This window comes from Nipponia nippon, unplaced genomic scaffold (assembly GCF_047370975.1).
Source record: "Nipponia nippon isolate SJK-2023a ecotype South Korea unplaced genomic scaffold, ASM4737097v1 scaffold_3, whole genome shotgun sequence".
Classification (NCBI taxonomy): Eukaryota; Metazoa; Chordata; class Aves; order Pelecaniformes; family Threskiornithidae; genus Nipponia; species Nipponia nippon.
In genome coordinates, this window is record NW_028262347.1 from 29,709,544 (window position 1) to 29,730,301 (window position 20,758).

At 46.6% G+C, this 20,758-nt stretch overlaps 1 protein-coding gene across 10 annotated transcripts in view; it reads right to left on the minus strand.

The window, feature by feature from the left end:
- Positions 1-11,346, minus strand: part of FOXP2 (forkhead box P2) — a 440,831-nt gene extending 429,485 nt beyond the window's left edge. For 9 of the 10 annotated variants that reach the window (XM_087764525.1, XM_087764524.1, XM_087764523.1 and 6 more), the window contains exon 1: positions 11,202-11,326. The gene's annotated coding sequence lies outside the window, so the exon portion shown is untranslated. Of the gene's footprint in view, positions 1-11,201 lie in introns of all 10 variants that reach the window. The other variant, XM_087764527.1, reaches the window with a different exon arrangement.
- Positions 11,347-20,758: the final 9,412 nt, after the last annotated feature.

Genomic DNA, 20,758 nt, shown 5'->3' on the forward strand with positions numbered 1-20,758 from the left:
TCTGCATAAAGGTTACCTCTAACACATCTTCCAACTCTTAAACACATTAAAAAACACCCTTATTACATTGTACATTTAACCACAATACAAGAAAAGGTTAGCTCCCAATAATAACCTTATAAAGAAAGTACAGTATCAGTTAAATGGATTTTAAGTAAGGGTCCAAGATCATATTAGGCAGCAATTATAAGCTACAAATTGTATTTCATATCTTCAGCAAGAGTTAGCACAAGTCTTGCTGAGTCAAATCTCTGCTATAAAACCCCTTGCCATGCTTTAAATGCCGCAAGCAGCTGAGCCCTGAGGGGTTAAAGCTAATGCTAAAGGTAAAGGCTTGAAGAGTTGACCAGATATCTCGTGGCCATAGATCTAAGCGTGTCAGTCATGGGCAAATATACTGTACTGTGTTCGCCAGTGAAGGCCAGGAGTAATAGATCAAGTTCATCAGCTGTTGCGGAGCCTACCAGGGCAGCAGCAGGTCGAAACATTATTTTCACTGTGCCTACAGCGATCTGAGCAGGAAAGGTGACACTGGATGGTGACTCACTACTTCCATCCCTCAAAGGAAAGTGAACACATTAAAAGTGTGTCTTACAAACGATGGGTCCTGACAAAGAGACCCCCTAAGTGTCGGAAGTAAAAAGAAACAAAAAAAGAGCCCATCGCCATCAGAAGGCCTCAAAGCAGGAGCAATCTCTTAGCACAGCCCCCCAGCTTTGCAAAGCAGCCATGCTTGCAGCCTGACCCAAAGCGTCACCTACGCACGCATGGAGCCACCGCTCTCTGCAGCCAGGCTCTGAGCACTCACCTCGCTGCCTCTCCCCCCGCCTCAACGAAGGTCCCCCCAGCCCACGGTGAAGCAGGGGGACCCAGGGGACTTCCCCGCTGGAGGAGGTCTCCAAGAGGAGCAGTTCGCTCCCTCCCAAGCGTGCAGCACGAGGCTCAGGTCTGCGTCTTGTTTTGCTACCAAAGCATTCCAGGCTGTGTCAGTTTGGATTGCAACATAAATATTGTGCAACTGCAGGCTCCTTAGTTCCAATTATGGTAATACTGCAGGTGACAATGAGAAAGATATTTTTAATAGTCTGTGGTCACATTCTGCTCCCACTCATCTGTGACTTAGATGAAGAGAAATTCAGCTAAAGGAAATTTTGTTGATAACTGAATTTCGAACAAAATTGCATGACTAACATCGACTTGAAAAAATGGTGTCTTCCCCATTCTGGTAGTAATTTAGTGGTAACAATAAAGACCCAAATGGCAGTCATTGGGTATAGAAGAGTATTTATAAAACTATATTTAAATGATACATAAGTATAATTACAGGTTTTGATATAAGCACTATTGATTCACAAAATGTACACATGCCTATGTATAATAAGGCTAATAGTTTAAGTTTAAAATTTAATTCTAGTTACTGACGACATGTACCGAAACAGAGGTTAAACTAGCACTCTAGTTAAGTCCAAGACAGTAGGTTCCATTTTTACACATAAATGAATAATATAAATGTATTCTTCTACTGAGTCAGTACAGTTTATTTAAAGTTTATTTAAAGTGCAAGTGCCCAACCTGTGACTCAGGAGGACCAGTCAAGCATCATGTAGTTTGCTCCACCTGCCACCTTTCCCACCTTTCTCAGACCTTACAGTAACTCTCCTCTCATGCGACAACCAAATAATAAGGGAGTCTCGAGAAATGAGAGCAAGGTCCAACCTGTAGCCATACCCTTTCTAGAGGAATATGTAGCTAATTACCAGTGTTCATCCACTATGTTGCAAGCCCAAAGCTCCTGGGAAGTGCCAGACTTGCTGCACATGCGCAGTAGCACTGACCATGTGGCACACAACGCCCTACAGCCACAGCACAAGATATGTCATGCTTGGCTGATTGGGCTGGACATCACTGATTTAAAACAGGTATACATGTTCATCTTTTAAGGAATGTCTTTCTCATATGTCTTTGGATCATCACCCATGATGTACCTGACAGCTGTACTCTTTTAAGGTTCATTTACAGAATAAATGGAAGTGAACCCTTGAAAGTATTGAAATATAATGAAAAAGTCACTTTGAATATGGATTTTTTTATCTTAGTGGTAACTTGCCCAGAGACTATCAACAGTTGGTGTAAGAACCTGTATTGAAAGAAAAAACAAAAATACTTGTATTTGGCTTAAATACACACAAGCCGTCCATCACCAGCCCCAGTCTAGGTGGCTTTGAAAAGCAGCTAAGTAACCAGTAACTTCTCAACCTCAGAAACCGGTTTTGCACATGAACACACAAACACATCCAAAGCATCAACCAACCTCAGTGCCTAAGCCAAAACAAGGAGTCTTCACATCAACATCAGGAAATTTGGGATCAGGGCTGAAGGTCTTGGGAGAGATTTTTCAACACAAGTATGCGGCCATTCTCTCAAGTACGTACGTCCTCTCCTGAAGTGTGAGACAGGTCAAGCTGCAAGAGGGGCACCTGTGTGCCACAGGAGCTGGGAAGCTCAGTGTGAGCAGGGGATCCTGCCGGGCGGCAGGCTGTTGCCGGCGGATCGAGCTGCTCCATCACTCGCCACTCCAGACCCCACTGCTGGTCCAAGCCCCCCCAAACACTACAGCCACCCCAGGGGCTGACCAGCTGCTGGGGCACGGCAAGACATCAGTGCCACAAGCCACGCTCAGTCTGGAAACGAATTCAAACCTGCCCTGGAAGCACCCTCCCCTCATTTTTTCAAGGAAGATTTTGGAAAGGCAGGTTCTCCCATCACAACCCTTAAAATACCTTTTATACATTGTGAAAGCCACACTCCAGCACGGTCAGTTCCTGCCCAGAAGAATCCCACTCCTTGAGCACATTTGCTGTTTTAGCAAAGGACTGAACGTTTTTGTCTTTATTGACTGCACTTTTTTTTTTTTCTTTAGGATGTTTTCTGCCCCATAACCCGAGATGCAGTAAATCCACCCAATACATTCATTTTCCGTCTGAAGGCCATAGCCTCCTTCCCAGAAAGCTGTGGATGGACAGAGGAACCCTGCACCGCTGCGCAGCCACGCGGATGGGCGCAGGCACGGACACATGCTGCTCCCAAAGCTGCGCGGCTCCACAGGAGAAACATCTGAGCAATCATCAACTTCTCCACCTAGCAGTGTCCTACAGCTATACATAAATATTTTGGCAATTTTACCATTCTCCTGGCTTCTCTGTGATCACTTGAAAGCATGATCTGGCTCCCAGATTCAAAACTGAAAAAAACCCAACAATAAAACCCTTCAACTAACATTTTTAAAAGGTTGCCATATCACAGCTCATGAGATATAAATTTCTGGTTGCTCAGGTATACTTCACGCCCTTCCCTGGTCAATAATAAACAGAGGCTCAAGAACAGATTGGTCACCACATCCAATGCTAAACACGTCTTTAAGTCTTTTACAAGATGTCAGTCACTTAAAATAAAATTAAATACCAAATATGTCAAAATTTCTGTCGCAATATGCTTAATTCCTTTTCTTAAGCAAAAGAATGTGCAAGGATTTATGACACTGTGTGAATCTTCTGTATATTCAATACAGTTATCTCTTGAATTACTGACCATACGTATTCTTCAATGAACAGTGACAGTTATTGTGTACTAGGAACAATTTACAGGCATCATCACAACATTAAAAGTAATATAAATGCATTCAAGACTGGTAACAAATGAGTCTGAATGAATTTCTGCATGAAGGCATTTCGTGATCTTTAGCAAAGTACCATCCTAATATTTTTACAGTTTTAGCACCCATATATTAATTGATTTTCAATGAAGAATGATTTTTACCACATATCAGGGAGACCTCAGCACCCTTCCTCTTACATTCACCGTGCTGTACAAATGATAATCATTTATTCCTTATTGAATTAAGTATGTTCTTCTACAAAGATGAGAACATGTGGACACAAGCGAACAGCACAACAGTTCACCAGCTATGCATATCTCTGCAGTCTGTGCACACCTGACTGCATTAGGTTTTTGTGTTTTCATTTTTAGGTCATGAGAATACTGTAAGTACTGTAATGAAACCACAATCCTGTCTGTGTTGTCTCACAGAGAACTGCCTTGAATCATAAATATTTCAATTACTGTGTTTTAGACTAAAAGATACTAGCCTCTGTTTTCTATACACTTTTCTTCCCCTGTATCTTAAAAAGAGCTCTGTCCCCCCTTTGTCACACCAAGAAAGCGATACTTCAATTTGCCGTAGTTAAAAATTAACTTTCAATGCAACAACTAATAAATAAGTTTCCAAAGACAGACATTGGAATTAACAAAATCTAAGTATTTTTTTAAATAGCTTACAGCACTCTACGGTCTAAATCATGGCCAGTGCAAACTGGCATAGCTCCTGTGCCTACCAGATCTGTGCCTGACCGCGTGCGTAACGCTGGCGTGCAAAAAGTTCATTAATTGTTCCCATAGATGGAGTGAAGGTGAAAAAATTTATTTCATATATTGGGCACCAGACAAAAATCACATCGCTCTTTCTTCTGCGAACCCGAGTCCCTATGCTCTGAGCGGCTGCCCACCTCCTGGCAGCGCTGCCTGCGCCTTTGCTGGCTCCTGCCCAGCCACATGTTTTCTCTGGCCTCTTTCCACAGCACTCCCACCTCTCCATTGTTTGTGTGTTGTCCCTCTCCTTTCCAAAGCCCTTCGTGGCTTCCCACCACTAACCCTTAAAATTTCCTCTCCATTATTTGTACATGGTAAAACTTGTCAGTTTCTGATCTAATTTCCAAGCAGTTAAATGTCAACTACAGGTTTTATTAAACAGGTATTACCCACTGCTTGTTCTACTAGGTAGGTTACAATTCCAGGAGAACAATGTGCCTCCTCAACATCAATAGTAAGACTTACAAAAAAAGAAATCCACAACATAATTAAGAGTAACTTTTTTTACAAGAAGACTTAGCACTGATGGAACGGCAAAGTTAAAATGGTGTTTAGGGATATTCACCTCTTTTAAATTTTCTTTGCTGTTCCTGGGCAAATTCAAAACCAACATCTGATAGATCCTTAGCACACTCTTATGCTTGAAATAACTTGGCAACTCAGAGGTTGTTTCTCTAAACACAGCTCCTTACTTTGCAGACTGAATTATCCGACTTGGTCCCATTGGACAAGCAATGCAATATGCTAAACTTGTACAGCCATTCTCCTTCCTTCCCTCAAAGGACAGATCACAAAACCCACAGTGGTCATATCCACCGAGATCACACTGTTTTAACATATAAGTGTATCAAAAACGTAATTTGTCAAATTATGTCAAATACATAATTTCAAATTACATCAAATACATAATTAATATTTGTAAAATATATATCATGTTGGTTTACATTGAAATAAGGAAGCTGGACAATGGAATAAATCAGTGTTTAAATTCACTTAGGAGAGAAATTCTGATCAAAGTTGCAAAATGCATCATGTTGCAAGAGAAAAATTAAATTATTCTAATAGGATCATCGACAAAACATCAATCTTAACATATACAGGAAATTTTTCATAAAAATGTATATACTTATCCAAAGAAATAGTATGCTTAGAAAAACCCAACAACTTTCTAGTTATATGTATACCGATATACCACCTAGCCTCAAAATGCCACTCTTCAAATGAATTTCCAATTTTAGGCCCAACAGTGAAGAGTATCTCCCACAGGGACAAGGTTGGCACAGGCCCGCTGGAATCTTGGTCGTCCTCACAACATCCTGGAGGCAAACTAGCTGAAACGGGACTGAGCTCAGCAATTTACAGAAATACTTAACTGGATGCAATTTGCAGCCGTGGTCTGATGCACAGCAGAGGTCCAAAGGACCAGCTCACTGAGTAAAGGATCTGCAGAGTCTCTGTGGACCCTGCAACCACCAATGGGCTGGAAACTTCTCAAAACAGAGACACCCCACCACCTGCTTTCAGTACCTGCTGCCCCTAGGAAGGAGGGAGAAGATCAAAGTCTCTTGGTAAACAAGTAAGCTCCACAGGCAAGCCAAAGCCATCCTGCAAACCCCAGAGAGGGCTTGGGTTTTATGATGGAGATCTCTAGTCACTCCTTCCACCCCAGAAGGGACAACATGCAACAGCGGGGGGGTGGGCAGGGGGGACAGGGCAGCAAATGTCTCTTCTGCACGTTGAACGAAGGTGCTGCCTGTCCCTTAAACCCATCTGCCTGTTGTTCCCTTGTACAGCCTGATCAATTAGAAAGTAATCTGTGTTACCTACAGCCACAGCGAAGCCCTCTGCCACCAAGCAGAAGAGACACCCACGCTTGGGGCATGCCGAGGCTACAGCTCGCGGATTCCAAGGGAATCGGCTCTACCCTCAGCAGCCAGCCCCACTAACGTACATATTTAAATAAGAAACAAACTGCAGTGAAATCCTTTCCAGATACAGACATGTGATGACTATTTGCAGGAAGAAGAAATAACTAACTAAACAGATAAAAAGTTAAGCCTACAATGTTCTTATTTCCCCTCAACAACCTCTACAATTTCTTAAAAAGACTTAAGATAGTTAATAGTATAATACAATGTGCTTAACATTTTAATTTCATTTTCCTTAGAATAGGAACTGAAATCATGACATTAAATACAATTCCACACATAACTCACTCTTCAGAGTTCACACTTTACTTTCTAACACCATCCCAAACGACACTTCGGTGAACCAATAAACATCATAGCAACTGTTCATTAAAGAGATTATTTTCAGCTACTTCAGTGATGACAGCATAGGCGAGCTATTGCTGGCACTTTTAAATCCAGCTTTCTGACATAAAACATGGTCTTGCCCTTAAAACACAAACCTAGCAGAAATGGGGTGGGGGGGAGCAGAGAAGCCAAAACAGATGCAAATCTTGCATCAAAAGATAAATGCCTCTTATAATTTGCAGTAAACATCTTCGAAGATTTTAAAAAGTAGTAAGTGTGATTAAACTACTGAAAGCCTCAGAAAGGACAAAAAAGATGATCAGTGTTAAATGATACTTGTGAAACTGCTCCTTGTTTTTATGCCTATCTAGAAGTTTGGAAATTTAAGTTTAAAACTACCCTTGGAAACAATTACAATAAGGTAACTATGCTCATTCTGTGAAGGAGCAAATGTGGAAGAAAAGCTCCAAACAACTAACAATGAACTATATAACTGGAATTTTAAGATTAACTTTAATTTAAGAGGTTAGTTTATTACAGCTAAGCTTTTCTGTAATTTCATCTTTTTTATTCATTTTTTTCTGGTGCCACTAATTTACACATACAATCAAGAAAGACCTCAAGTCAAAACAGGACAGGGAACGGGAATCTAAATGACAAGTATTTCTTCTAACAAGGATTAGTTGAGAGGTATGCTACAGTGGCTGTGAAAAAAAATTAGATAATTTGCATTACTTCTAGACCCACTAGCTGTCATAAAATTTAAAAAGAGTAATCAGTTCGAGTGTACCAAAAATTATTATTTTGCAACAAAGTTGATAGCATTTTTCAGTTTGACCGTGATTTGCAATTTTCCCCAGTCAAAATCATTCCATGGCTACTTCTCAGTGACCTGTGTCCTAAATCATTTTCAATTCCTACGAGCAAGTGACCTCTTCACAATCTGACTCACAAAGAAAAAACACGATGACTCCCATGAACTATTCTTTTTCAGCCACCATCAGAATTTAATTTCTCCAAAATAAACCCGGTAAAAATAGAAATGGAACAAAAGAGTACTCAGTGTTCAAGAAATATTAATTAATCACCCTATCAGAAAGATAGATAAATACCAGCCCTCACATTTCGATGATGAAAAACAAAGAGGTTAAGTGACATTTTCGATGACACACAGCAAAACACTGCCACAACACGGATCACATCTCAGAAGTTTTCTATTGTTTTCAGCCCACTAGCCTTGAATAACTCCTGTGCATGCAATGCTGAATCAGGTATATTCCTCAGAATATAAAAAGCTTATTCTGGTTCACGTAAATCAATCCAGAAAAAAAAAGAAAAAAAAAAAAAAAAAGCTTATGCTTCAGTAATTTTTTTAAAATTCATTAAAGTCCAATGAGAACTTTTCTAAAAATATACTGGAGTCCGATAGGACTGTTTCTAAGCAAATACACCTTCAATCTTAAAATGTTATTTTTCACACATTCTATTACAGAAAGCATTTAAAAATGTATAAGCAACAGATGATTACCGAAAAAAAATCAGTTACTCCAAAAACCTATGAAACCCAACACCTGACTACTGTACAAACCCTAGTGCAGCTTTAAAATAGTACTATGTATTCACTAACTAAAATGTCCTGAACTTGATATACTTCTTTTACTCTTCCTCACACTCGAAAAAACTCTGATTTGGTGGTTCCCTATAGACTCTGGTAATTTTACACAAATCTTCACTAAACAGAAACCTACAAAACATTTAATTTTTTTCCTCTCTCAAACATTATAAACACTTCACTGTAGCAAAGATCTTGTAACAAAACTTAGGAATCACTGAGGTTAAACTAAAAACAAAGAAATACCCAAATATTTATGCAATTGATTCTGCTTAAGCTTCCTGGTGAGGTTACTATTAAACATTAAAGCCTACACGAACCAGGCCTCACATGAACCAGTGTATTTCAGGTGCTACATATTAACAAAATAAATTAGAATCTCTAATTATGTATCTTTTGTATGTCACTAAGTGACCTATCAATTGGCATGCAGGGTACTATGTGTTTTGAAAATGCTGTATTTGAAACACACTCGCCTTTCCCTCAACCGTTTAGTAATCTACTATTCCGAGTAGTTAAATGAATGATTTAAGTATACAAAAATGCTACAGAACACTAGCGTTTTTTGTAAGAACTACATTAAAATAGCAAATTACTGCAAAACAGGGGTCTTTTTCCATATCCAGATTTAATATGAACAAATTATTATAGTCAGGAAAAACCTTAAATGAAAAATAAATACTAATTTGAACACTAAAATCTATATCTCACTCAAAAGGGTTTAGCGTAGCATTAGAGAAACCGATTTAATAATTAATCATATTTTCTTTAGAGTAATATTACTAGCAGTAATGTTTTTCCTTAATGGTTTTAAATTACCTAGCACGGGAAAAAAAAAAATTAAACCTGTCAAAATCTCTTAAAACTTTGTCTCTGACTTCTTTTTTCCCCCCACAAATTAATGTGTATACACAGACACCGCGCACAACTTCCTAGTCCCACATTTGTACCGAAATTTCCAAGGGCCTGATCCAAGCCCATTGAGTCAATGGAGCAATTCTTACTGATGTCAATGGAAAGATTCCCACTGACTTGAGTGAGTTTTGGATAGGGGCTTTTATATGGGGAAAAGACCAGGGGCAATCCTCTTTGGAAGGGGAACTTTTGTCTTTCTCTCTGTAAGAAAGTACATGAACAAACACGGCTTCTTAAAAATAGAATTGATTCCCACGTAGAGATTACTGCATGTTCTTCCATCTGCGGCTCTGCACTCTTTACGTACAGATGATGATACTATAAATTTAGGGTGGTTACTTTTGAGATTATTTTTCCCCTGAGAATATACCAGCAGCCCGCCTTCTGTCCAGACTATTCTCTCAAGTGTTAAATGAATGTTTTCCTGCCTGCGCTTACTGCTTGCCTGCAGCCCAGGCTTTGCCCCTCCACCAGAAACCCCATCCTGGGACCTCACCAGTGCTCACCAGTGCACTCGGCCAGGGGCTGCGCTGGGAAACGGGCCCGCAGCCTCCAGAATCTGACACGAGCCGAACTGCGGGAGAGGGAGCAAAAACGCCTCACGGACTGTCTTTACCTTCGCCATGCAAGCTCAGATGGGTGGCAAACGGCTTTCCAGCAGGCTAAGGGAGGCCGAGAGCTACGCAGCCTGCGCATCCCGCGCTCAGCACAGCAGAAAGCGGAGCGAGAAGGCACCCACGCTCGCCCTTCCCTCCTCTCTCTGCCCTGGCACTCCCGACTTGAAAAGCAAACCCCAGCATGCCTCACAGCCGTGGGCTCGCCACCTCGCCTCAAAATTAAACTTTCAAAACTTTCCAGGTCCCGCAGTCCTCTTGAATTTCAAGAGCCAATTTCAAGGGAAGGCCCCCACGCACCAGCCACGGAGGCCGCCTCCGGACCTCCGCAGCTCTAACATCATTATTTATTAATCCGTGGTTTTAGGCTTTTTTTTGTCTTTGGGGGGGGGGGGGGGGGGCGCGACGCTGTTCCCCGCGCAGCCCAAAGAGCGGCGGGAGGCCCCGCGGGCACCCCACGGCCCTGCGCCTCCCCGCCCACGCCGGCGGGGGCGCCCCGGGGCAGCACGGCGCGGGGCGGCCCGAGGGGGCGGCCGGCAGCGGCAGCCGCGGCCCCTCCGCGCCGGCGGACGGGGAGGCGGGGGCCGGGGGGGTGCGCCTCTCCCTCCGGCAGGCAGGCAGGCAGGCAGCACACAAAGGAGAAACGTGACACGTTTCTTCACCCGGGCTGTCTGCTGGGGAGGTCTCGGGGGAAGAAAAAAAAAAAAAAAAAAGAAAGAAAAAAACCTAAAAAGAGGAAAAAGAAAAAAAAAAAACCACACACGGGGAGGCGAGCCGAGGTCGGCCGAGCCCGCCCGGCACACGCTCCCTCGGAAGCCCGGCCCCGAGCCCTCCCCGCCTCGCACTTCTCTCCCCGTACCGGGAGGCTAAGGCTACAGGTTGTTTGTTTTTAATTACGCGGGGTGGGGGGGGGGGGGAGCGGGGGGCCGCGGGTTCCGCGGAGCTGCGCGGCCCTGCGCGGCGGGAGGGCGGCCCCGCCGACCCGCGCCCGCACTGCCAGCCGCGGCCGCCCCAGGAGATTTGGGGGGGGAGAGAGCCGCCGCCCCGCTCCCCCGGCCGGTCCGGTCCGCCGGGTTAGTCAGGCACAGCCCAAACTCCGGCCGGGGCAAGAAGCAGCCTCCTGCCGCCGACCTCCCCCCCCGCCGACCCCCCCCGCTCGCGGTGCATTTTTGGGAGCGGTGCCCCCGGGTGCCGGGAGACCTGACACATGTCACTCCTGCGGCCGCGCCGGCCGCGGCCAAACTTTCCCGCGGCGGCGGCGAGTCAGTGAGCGGCGGCGGCGGCGGCGCGGGGGGAGCGGCTGGAAGTAGCAAGTCACACCGGGGAGCGGGGGGAGGAGGGGACGGGTGTGCGGCGGGGGGGGGGGGGGGGAGCACTTACCGGGAGGAGACACCGTGCAGGGCGTCCCGGCGAGCTGACACCGAGAGAAAGGGCGAGCGGAGCCGCGCGCAGCCGCGCGCACATGCAAAGTCTCTGCGGGCGGAGCCGCCGCCGCCGCCGGGACGCGCGGGCCGGGGGCGCGGGGGCGGCGCGGGGCCCTCCGCGGGCGCGGAGCGGCGGCGGTGCCTCGCGCCCTCCCGCCGGCTGGCGCTGCCTGGCGCTGGCGGTGCCGCGCTCCCTCCCCCGGCGTGCGGGTCCGCCCGTGTGCGGAGTGTGCCGCCTGTGTGTATGTGTTTTGTTGGGAATGCAAAAAAAAAAAAAAAAAAAAAAAAAGAAAAAACCCGCCGCTGCACACACCGACTCCTTTGGAGAAAGGGAAGTGGAGAGGGAGCCCTCACATGATCGCGAAGTGGCCTGCACAGAAGTGCTAATAATGCGCGGGGGGGGGGGGGGAGCAGCGGAGGGGGGATGGCAACAAAAAAAAAAAAAAAAAGTGCGGCGGGCCGCGCTGGGCCGTGCCGTGCCCCGCGCCGCGCCTCCCCCGGCCGGTCCCCGCCGGAGCGGGGGGCTGCGGGCGGCGGCGGGCGGCAGGTCCACCTGCTATGTAAACAAACCGTCGGGGAAGTTGTTTGCTCTCGGCGGCTGCCCCCTCCCCGCCCCCTCTCCCCTCCCCGCCGCTCCGCTCCTCCGGCTCCGTTAGACACAACGAGTTTAGCAGACGGGCAGAAAACAAAGCCGGGTGTTGTGCTGGCAGTGCCGGCTGTCTGCAGCTCGCTGGCAACCCTCGAGGTGCCGCAGCCCTCGCGCGGAGGCAGGCCCGCGGACCCGCGTGGGAGGGGGCGGCGTGGCGGGGCAGGCCGCCCGGGCACGCGTGGGCCCCGAAACTTTTCTTTCCCTCCGACATTTGGGAGCAAGGTGCAGGAGCCCCCCGGCTGCCCGCAGCGGGAACCGGCCGCGCTCCGCGTCCCTGGCGGCAGCGCGGCGGGGAGCGAGGGCGGCCGCCCGGCCCGGGGGAGCAGCTCCCCCAGGGAAAAACACTTTTAAGGGATTCCCGAATGGGGGGGAAGAAGTGCAGGCGTCGTGGCTGGAGGGGGGAGAAGCTGCCCCTGTGCTCCCTCGTCCCCGCCGCGGTTCCCGGTCACTTGGTGCCGGGGGTGCAGCGGGGTGGAGGGGCGAGCGCGGAGGGCAGCGCGGGACGGCCGCGGAGCGGAGCGGAGCGTGGCGTCCGTTCACTCAGAGCCCGCCTCGCCGCAGCGCGGTGACCCCGGCCCCGCGCTTTTTCTGCGGTCTGAACTGGAAAGGCTCTGTCCGCGCTGAGGACCAGGATCAGAAGTGACCGTCACTCAGGATTAGCAGGCACCGCGTTTATTAAATAAAATTTAAAACCCCACAAACTTTGCCGCTCGCTGTTCCAGACGAAGTGGGAGACTGCCCGCTCGCCCCGCGCCGCTCGCCCCCGGGCAGGCCGGCAGCCCCGGCGGGCGCACGGCCGGCCGCTCGGCCCCCGGCGGCACCGGGCGGGCCGGGCCGGGGGGGAGGGAGCCGCTACCGCGGGGGGCGGAGCCGCCGCAACTCCGGCAACTCGGCGGGGTCCCCCGCGGCGGCCCCCGGCCGCGGGCCGCCCCCCGCCCCGCCGCGCACCCTCCCGCCCGCCCGCGGCGGCGGGGCCGGGGCCTGGCCGGGGGCCGGGGCGGCGGCGGGGCCCGTGCGGGGCGGCGGCGGGGCGGCGGGCAGCCAATGGGGCGCGGCCGGGTTCGGGAGGTGAAAGTTCACCGCCAGGGCAGGCTCGCCGCCGCCGCGGCTGCCGCGGGGGCGCGGCGCTGCCGATGGGTGGTCGTAACATATATTTATTGAACACTCGCGGCTCTTTTGTCTCGCCCCCCCCCCCCCCCCCCGCTCCGTCACCGCACGGGTTACCGGGGAACTGCTGGCTTCCGCGGCGGGTTGCGAGCGCAACGGTTGCGGGTGACACCGGCCGCGCACCCCGCGGGGCCGCGGGACAAAGTTTCCGCGGGCGGCCGCCCTCCGCGGCCCCACGCCCGGCGGGCCGGCGGGGCGGGGAGGGCAACGGCGCGGCGCCCGCCGCCCCGCTCCCCGCCGGCCTGCAAACGAAATCGGACCCCGCGGGCTCCGGCCGCCGGCGGGCTCCGCGGGCAAGAGCGCGGGGCGCCGCGGGGGCGCAGGCTGCGCGGCCCGGAGGCCGGCGGCCCCCCCCGTGCGGGCGCGGGCGGGCGGGAAGGCGCGCCCCGGGGGAGCGGCGGCGCTCCCTCAGGAGCCGACGGCGGCCGGCGGCCCAAGGCCGGTGTCGGCGGCAGACGCCGTGCCGCGCACTTGTTGGGGGGAGACCCCGCGGCACCGAACCGGCGGGGCGGCGCGGCCCGGCCCGCGGGCACCGCCAACTTCGTTGGGCGCCGGGCGGCCGCGCCGTCCCCGGACGGACAGACGGACGGGAGCGGCGGCGCACGGCGACCCCCGGGCCGGCCCTGCCCTGCCCCGGGCCGCCGCCGTCGGGCTGGGCGCCCTCCGCTCCCGCCAGTCCCCGCAGCGCTGCGGCCCCGTCTCCCCGCCGGGGCTGCGCTTTGTTTCAGGGAGAAGTAACATCCCCCCGCGTTCCGGCGGCCCCCGCTGGCAGCCTCTCTCTCGCGTGGGTAATAACACACCGGGAACAGCACGGCGCTGGGCTGCTTACATTATCCGGCGTTGCTCGGGTCTGCGCGGCTCGCCGGTCCCACGCAAAATTAGAGCTAAACAAACAAACAAACACTTTCCCGACTCTTTTTTTTTTTTTTTACTTTTTTTTTTTATGGCGTAAAATATGACTGGGCTTTCTAATGAAAAAGGCTGGTGCGTTTTATTTGTTCCTGTTTACGGTTCGAGATTTCATCTGCACAATTGTATTTCGCGCTTCAAATAAACCGCTTTGAAACCCTCTTCCTTTAATTAATTTAATGTATTTTCTCCGTGCAGCTGGCAGCGTTAGGTGTCTCTCAGATTGTCATTTTCCATTAGGATTGTTTAGAAAGCGAATAAGAAAACAAACAGACTTCTCTTCTAAATAGGTTCGTTCCCCTTCCTCCCCGCGCACGGCTCCCGAGACACTTTGGAAAGAGCAGAAAATGCTGGTTTTAACCGAAGTCAAATCGAGGAGAATCTGTATTACAACATCAAAGCGAATGGAGACGTTACAAAATTGGTGGAGTTACACCACCATCTGTCGTTAAGCTTCGGGACTACAAAAGTTCAGACTTACAATAAATCTTAATGAGAGCTGGCAACTTTCTTTTTTTCTCTTTTGCCTGGAAATCTTGCCACTTGCGTGGCAGAGTGGGTTTCCCTGGGTGGTTTGAGCCTCCCGAGTGCCGGGCGGCAGACTGCCGGTGTCCTCCACCATCGTGCCTGTCCCCTGCCGCTTGCCACGCTGCGCCCTGCGAGGCCGAAGGGTTTCTTTTCGCACCTGATGGCCCCAAGCAGTCGCCCTTCAAAATGCACTGGCACCCGCGCTTCACCGGACTTCTTCGCCTCAAGAGTTCGCATTCATGAAACACAAGCACCAAGAAGTTTAAATTAAAAAAAATCAAAAACCCAAAACACAATCAAACCACAAAAAAAACCCCACATCACACAAAAATAACCCCCGGAGCTCTTATCTCTCCAGCTGTAGTATTCAATTTATTCCATTTTGTATACCCTTCTGCAATGCTGTGTCCTGAAAAGAAATATATAGACAACACACCTTGGAATAATATCTGGGAAAAAGGTGTGATGTCCTAATGCTACCTCTAATTACTCTTAAAATTTCAAGAGCTGTAAACAAATCCTTAGTGGAATCATATGATGATTTTATATTACCCAATGTAAACCTGGTACCTGCTTTTCCGAGATGTCCATGTGAGAGCTCCCATCAGACATCAGCTCTTTCTAAATTCTTCTGTTAAAGGGCTTGCAAATGCCCATTTGTCATAGTTACCAAAGAATCAAGAAGGAAGATGTGTTTCCTTTGGGATTTTCTGGGTACCGGTGTCCCCTGTGTTTCAGAGGCCAGTTCCTACTCAGAGTGAGGAACGTGCAAGCAGGGATCGTCACAGAACCCTGCCATGAAAACCATCAAGCTTCTCACTATTTTATCAGAGTCCCTATTTTAAGGCAGGTGTGGTTTAGTAAGTATTGATCCAAACGGGTTGCTGTATGGAGTGCTTACCATTAAAAGTCAACTTACAGGTTGTTCCACTGTGGAAATTCACAGCTTTTTTGCCTGTCTTTAGCCTGACATTTTGTAAGTGCTCACAGCCCTTATACTGTAATTAGCACTAGGCATTTCCCAGTGCTACTATGAGGTGAAGATGGCAGTTGAACACGCTCCTACAAATCCTGTTTCCCAATCTGATTCCTCCTCCCAGAGCAACTCCATTTCCTATACCCTACCGGTAGTTGTTGATACTCAGAAGGAAAGTTCCACTTTTAGCTTGTTGCCATGTCAAAAGAAACTCGTTTCCTCTGAAGCTATACATCCACTTTCCAGGCCGTCTCATAAAATGCGGAATTATCCTGCAGGCAATAAACACTTTCAGCATTCCTTTGTCTACCATGTTATTTTCATGTTATTCTGAAAAAAAAAAAAAACAAAAACCAACTGAATTTTCTGCCTTCGCCATAGTCAACTAAGCTCTCATAACCAAGTAAGCTCTTTGAATGAACATTAAAAGCTAAGGTTTCTGAATTGGTGAGGAAGGTGTTTAACATTCACCTGATCAAAATAAATCCTGTGACACTTTCCCAGCTTTGAGAAATAGCTAGGCCATTAGAACCAATTACTGATTTAGGATCGTTTGGTAAAAAACTTTCGTCCAAAAATTTGCTGATCATTTCAGAGTTTGCACTGCCTACAGTTTTATATATGTTTGAGTGTAATTTCACTTTTAAGCTATTCAATAGACATTGTAGCAGCAACCAAACTAAAAAAATCAAATAAGAGTTGCTGGAGAAAAGAAAAACAAAGCATGGTGCTCAAAGTTGTCTTGCTAGAGTTGGAAGGAACAGCACTGACCAAAAAGGGGGATTACACTGTGTCAGTCTCATTTCTTTGATATAGGAAGAAAAAAAGCTGTGCAAATCTTCAGCTCAATTTGTGTATTGGAAAAACATGGCAGAATTTTTGACATTATATTTGACATCTATATATAAAGATGACCTATACATCTTTCTGGATTCTTTTCCTATTTTGTGGCCAGGTTTGGCGAAATATGCCATGCTGACATTTCGGGTCCCGGACCCCGACCCTTGACTGCATATATGAAAGTCTTATTTAGCCAAAGGTGAGGAAAGTTTTAAGACTGCTAAACCTTTTGGTGAGTTTCCAAAGTATAACCCGGGGAGCAGTATCACAAACATACATAAACAAGTAGCTGCGTGAGTCTCATGAACAGCTCATAACTTCTGGAAGGTTTGGCATCTGACTGGTAACGTGGTGCTAAAGTTTAGGCACCTAAATCTAAGAGTGCAATCTTCCAAATCTTTGTTCAGTTTCCGAGGAGTTAAAATTGATAAGTTGCCAGTAACATTCCTTAGGCTCCTAAGATACCACTTCTGAAAATACTCAAAATAACAGCTGTCACGGTCAGGCTGAAAAGCTGGGCGAGTTTCCTAAGCCTAACCAACCTCCTAAACTAGGCATCCTCTGTGCAGCTGAGCATTAAATTGTAATTGGGTAAAATGCCCAATCAGTCCTTATAGCAGCAATGGACCCAAGCCTCCCCTTTCCTCGATATGCTGCGTATCCACACTTCTCCTGCTACTCCAGCCAGTCTTTGACTGCTGTTCTGCACAGTGACACTGCGGCCCCACGCCAGACCAACCGAAACCAAGTGCTTAGGTCATGGTCGTGGGAGGTGACTGATAGCTTAGGCCCAAGGAGGGTCTAGAAGCTGAGTAGAATAGTATAATAGTTTAGTTATTGTATAAAAAAAAAAAAAGACATTGTAGCAACTCCCCTTTGCTGTCCTGTTTCAAACCATCGGTGAGAATACCTGCTGCTTTTATGAAACAGACCGTATAAGCACCACCTCCAAAAGAGGGTTCAGGGCTCTGAAAGGCAAAATAACAGGGCAAGGCAACGTTGTCTCTTCAGCCTTTCCTGCAATCGCCTTGAGTGCCTCAGAGCACTGGCCGCTGTGACTTTCACTCCAAGGTTCCCAACTTCCTTGCCCTGACAGGCAGGCAGATACCCATCTCAAGGTTATGGATTATATGGGATTGCATGTAGGAGCCAGGTAAGTCAAAAAGCAGGCTCAGCACTGAAAATGTAGGCCTGACTATAAAACAATGAGTCTTCACAAGTTCCACTAGGGTCTGAAGTATAACCTTTCCTTTTCTATCTTGTGCTCATTTATTTGCATTTTTTTCCTTCTTGATTTCCTCAGAGCAAGACTTAAGACAGGGACTTGCAGAAATTTTTCATTAAGGCTGACCAAAGTCTTCCGAACAGGCAGATTTTCCTGTTTTATTTGTTCTGTTGCTTCCACTCTCCTCTTCCAGCTGTAGTATTTTCTCGCCCCTCAATAGAAGGTTGTGTAGAAGTGTCTCTGCTTCAGTGGGAAGCGTCACATCCAGATGAACTGCTCCAACCTCATTCAGAACAAACAAGATGTGTGGATTGGTAGAGCAGTAGTAAATGAGTGGGCTTCTTGTGATATGGCTGCACAAGGCCTCTGGTAGACTTGTCCCATGAAGTCTTTACAGGGCATGCATGAGTTGCCCATGGGTTATGGTTTGCTCTCCCTGAGCAGAAATTCATCTGCCAGAACCTGAAGTCTGTGGAGGGAACAAACAAGGTTCTGCTTCACAGAGGAAGACAGGATCGATTCTGTTCTCTTCCAGCCCCAAATGTAGTTTTCAACACTGATGTTAAACTATGACTTTGTAATACCAAAAGAGCACATAGTTATTTTCTAGCTCTTACTTCTTAAGCAAAAACTGCTTACATTTAGGGAAATATCTTTAGTAACCAAGTAACAGTTACAGCTACATCTGGACAATGCTTTCCTTTGGTAACACAGACACAAGGACCACATTAAAGATGCAAAATTACGTTCAGTTTCATGATGTTTACACATCTGTAACAACATTCCGGGTGTTCTGGAAATTTTGTCAGCATTTAGGGTTAGGGGATGGAGCTGTCTTTTTAGAAACCATTTCTATGTCATACACACAAATTAGCATGTATTAAGTAGTCATCTTTCCGCCCACAAGCACTTGTGTAGAATGCATGGGTTTGGGAAGTAAATTGAAAGCAGACTGTGAATGTTAACAATATGGTTAGATTCAGGAGTTTTATGCTAGTCAAACACTAAATAAACAAGCCCCTTTTTTAGGTTTATTTAAGAGGACTGCAGGGACACAACCTCAGAATATGTATTTGTAAGGCAATAGAGATACTGCCTTGTAAATGTGAATTACAGAGTTCTGTGATACAGGAGCAGCAAAGTAACTTGTTTTCCAAAACTGTACAAATTTATAATCAAATAAATGAGAAAATACTACTTGCTTCCTCAGCATACCACTTGTCACTTTCCTTCAACAGCAAAACCTGTTTTTTCTATTGCTACAGCTACACAGCCAATACAACTAGGAGGAGAATCAGAGAAATTTAGGATCACGCACCATCAACACAAGTGGATACCACAGCTCTGCACTTCAGTCTGTCAGTTATTTTACTCATTGTGTAAGAAGCAAAGCAGTAGGCAAGGATAAATGACTCAGAAAACCAGTACTTTTTAGAACAAACGACTTGTAAAGAAAAGAAGTACTATCTGTAGCCTTGGACATTTGTATGAAGGCAAGCAGCTTAACAATTTTATCCCCAGTCGTTAAAAAAAATAATTTTTTAAGACATTGTTTTTATTTACATAGTCTAATTTTTTGGCGTTAGACATCATTTCTTTTCACAGTAGCAAACTGCAACTACACCCAAATCCTTTTAATAATTCACAGTTCCTGATTGCAGCTGAAGGTTGGAACCATGCTAGCTCCTGTGGTTCGTATTTCCAAGGATGAGGCTCCAGCTGAAGCTTAACCTAATATTTGGGAAGTGTATTCCAGAGTCAACTGCTTGAAACTTATACACCTTCCTACCTCCGTCCAACCATCCAGCAATTTTGTGTGCATTTGCTGGAGTGCTTTGTTCCTAAAACTTGGCAGCGAGCATCTTAGCTGTAGGAGAAAGGTTGACATTTTCTCATCAAGGGAACGATTCTTCTGTCCATGAGTGTCCATTATGTGTCAGGCTTTCAAAAGAAGTCATCGCTTTAGGAACGAAAACAAATGACCAATGCATGCTGAAGATGTCATCACCTTTTAAAGAAATCAGATTATCAAAAAGTACAGCTGAATCTTGAAAATCTCGTCTTTAAGAGTACTTAAATGGATGTTGACTTCTTAAAAATCTGTTCCAGTTAGCAGTGCTACATACATAAAATTCTGGCATTCTTCTTTATTGAAAATCTAACACTGCAGCACCATGCTGCACTATGTGGGTGCACAAAAAACCTTTATTTTGGACCTACTCCAAATCCATGCAGAAGAAGGGAAAAGCAGTAAGTGCCCATTTGAAGAATTACCTGTACTGCCCATATGTCTGCATACTTCTTACAGTAATTTATTGAATTTAATATAACAGGTGAACTGGTGCCACTTGCTGTAATAAAGGTTTAAGAGGGATTATTCTCTGAGATATCTGCTAGTTTATTCATGGATTTTAATGGGGGCTGGTCTGGGCCTAATATAAGCATTACCTGAAAGCTTCCCTGATGCAAGCATTACTTAAAATCTACAGAAAGATTGCTGGTTTCACCATGACTATGACCAGCTAACTACAAAGTGTATGGAGACAAAAAAAATTAAAATTAACATATAAAGGTCCTTAATAAATAAGAACAATAAATCAGCAAGGTACCACTTGTATTCTTTATGCTGATATGAAATTCAATTTGTGTTACAGTAGTCTGTGCCTGTGTATCACTATTAAGTGATTTTGTATTTTTGTGATATTTGTATTTTGATGTGTGATATTTGTATTTTGTGTATACACTATTTAAAATGTGTAAGTCTAGGAGTGGGGAAATAGTTTGGCTTTTCAAAAAATATAAAACCAGCAAGGATTTTTTCTTTTTTTTTTTTTTCCAGAATTAAGCTTTGGCTTCTTTTTGGGCAGACAGGTTTGAAAGGACTTTAAATATTGTGGAGAAACTTTAAAATAGTAGTTAACCATCAAAACAACCCTGAACAGTTCCTGCACTGTCCTTAGCTAATATCTCCCTCTACCCACACTGATAGTAACGGATATATAAGTGCCTATCCTATGATATTTCAGCATTGAATTAGCCCTCATAACAGAACAGAAACACTAATTTTGAATAGAATTCAGGTACTGATAGCAAAATAAAAGACCAAATTCTGTACTGTACATCCCTGTCAGAAGCCTGAATGCTAAACAAGAGAAATTGATACTGTTCATTTATGAAATGAGTTTGTCTTAGTTGGCCTGAAACGTGATGGGAATGTAT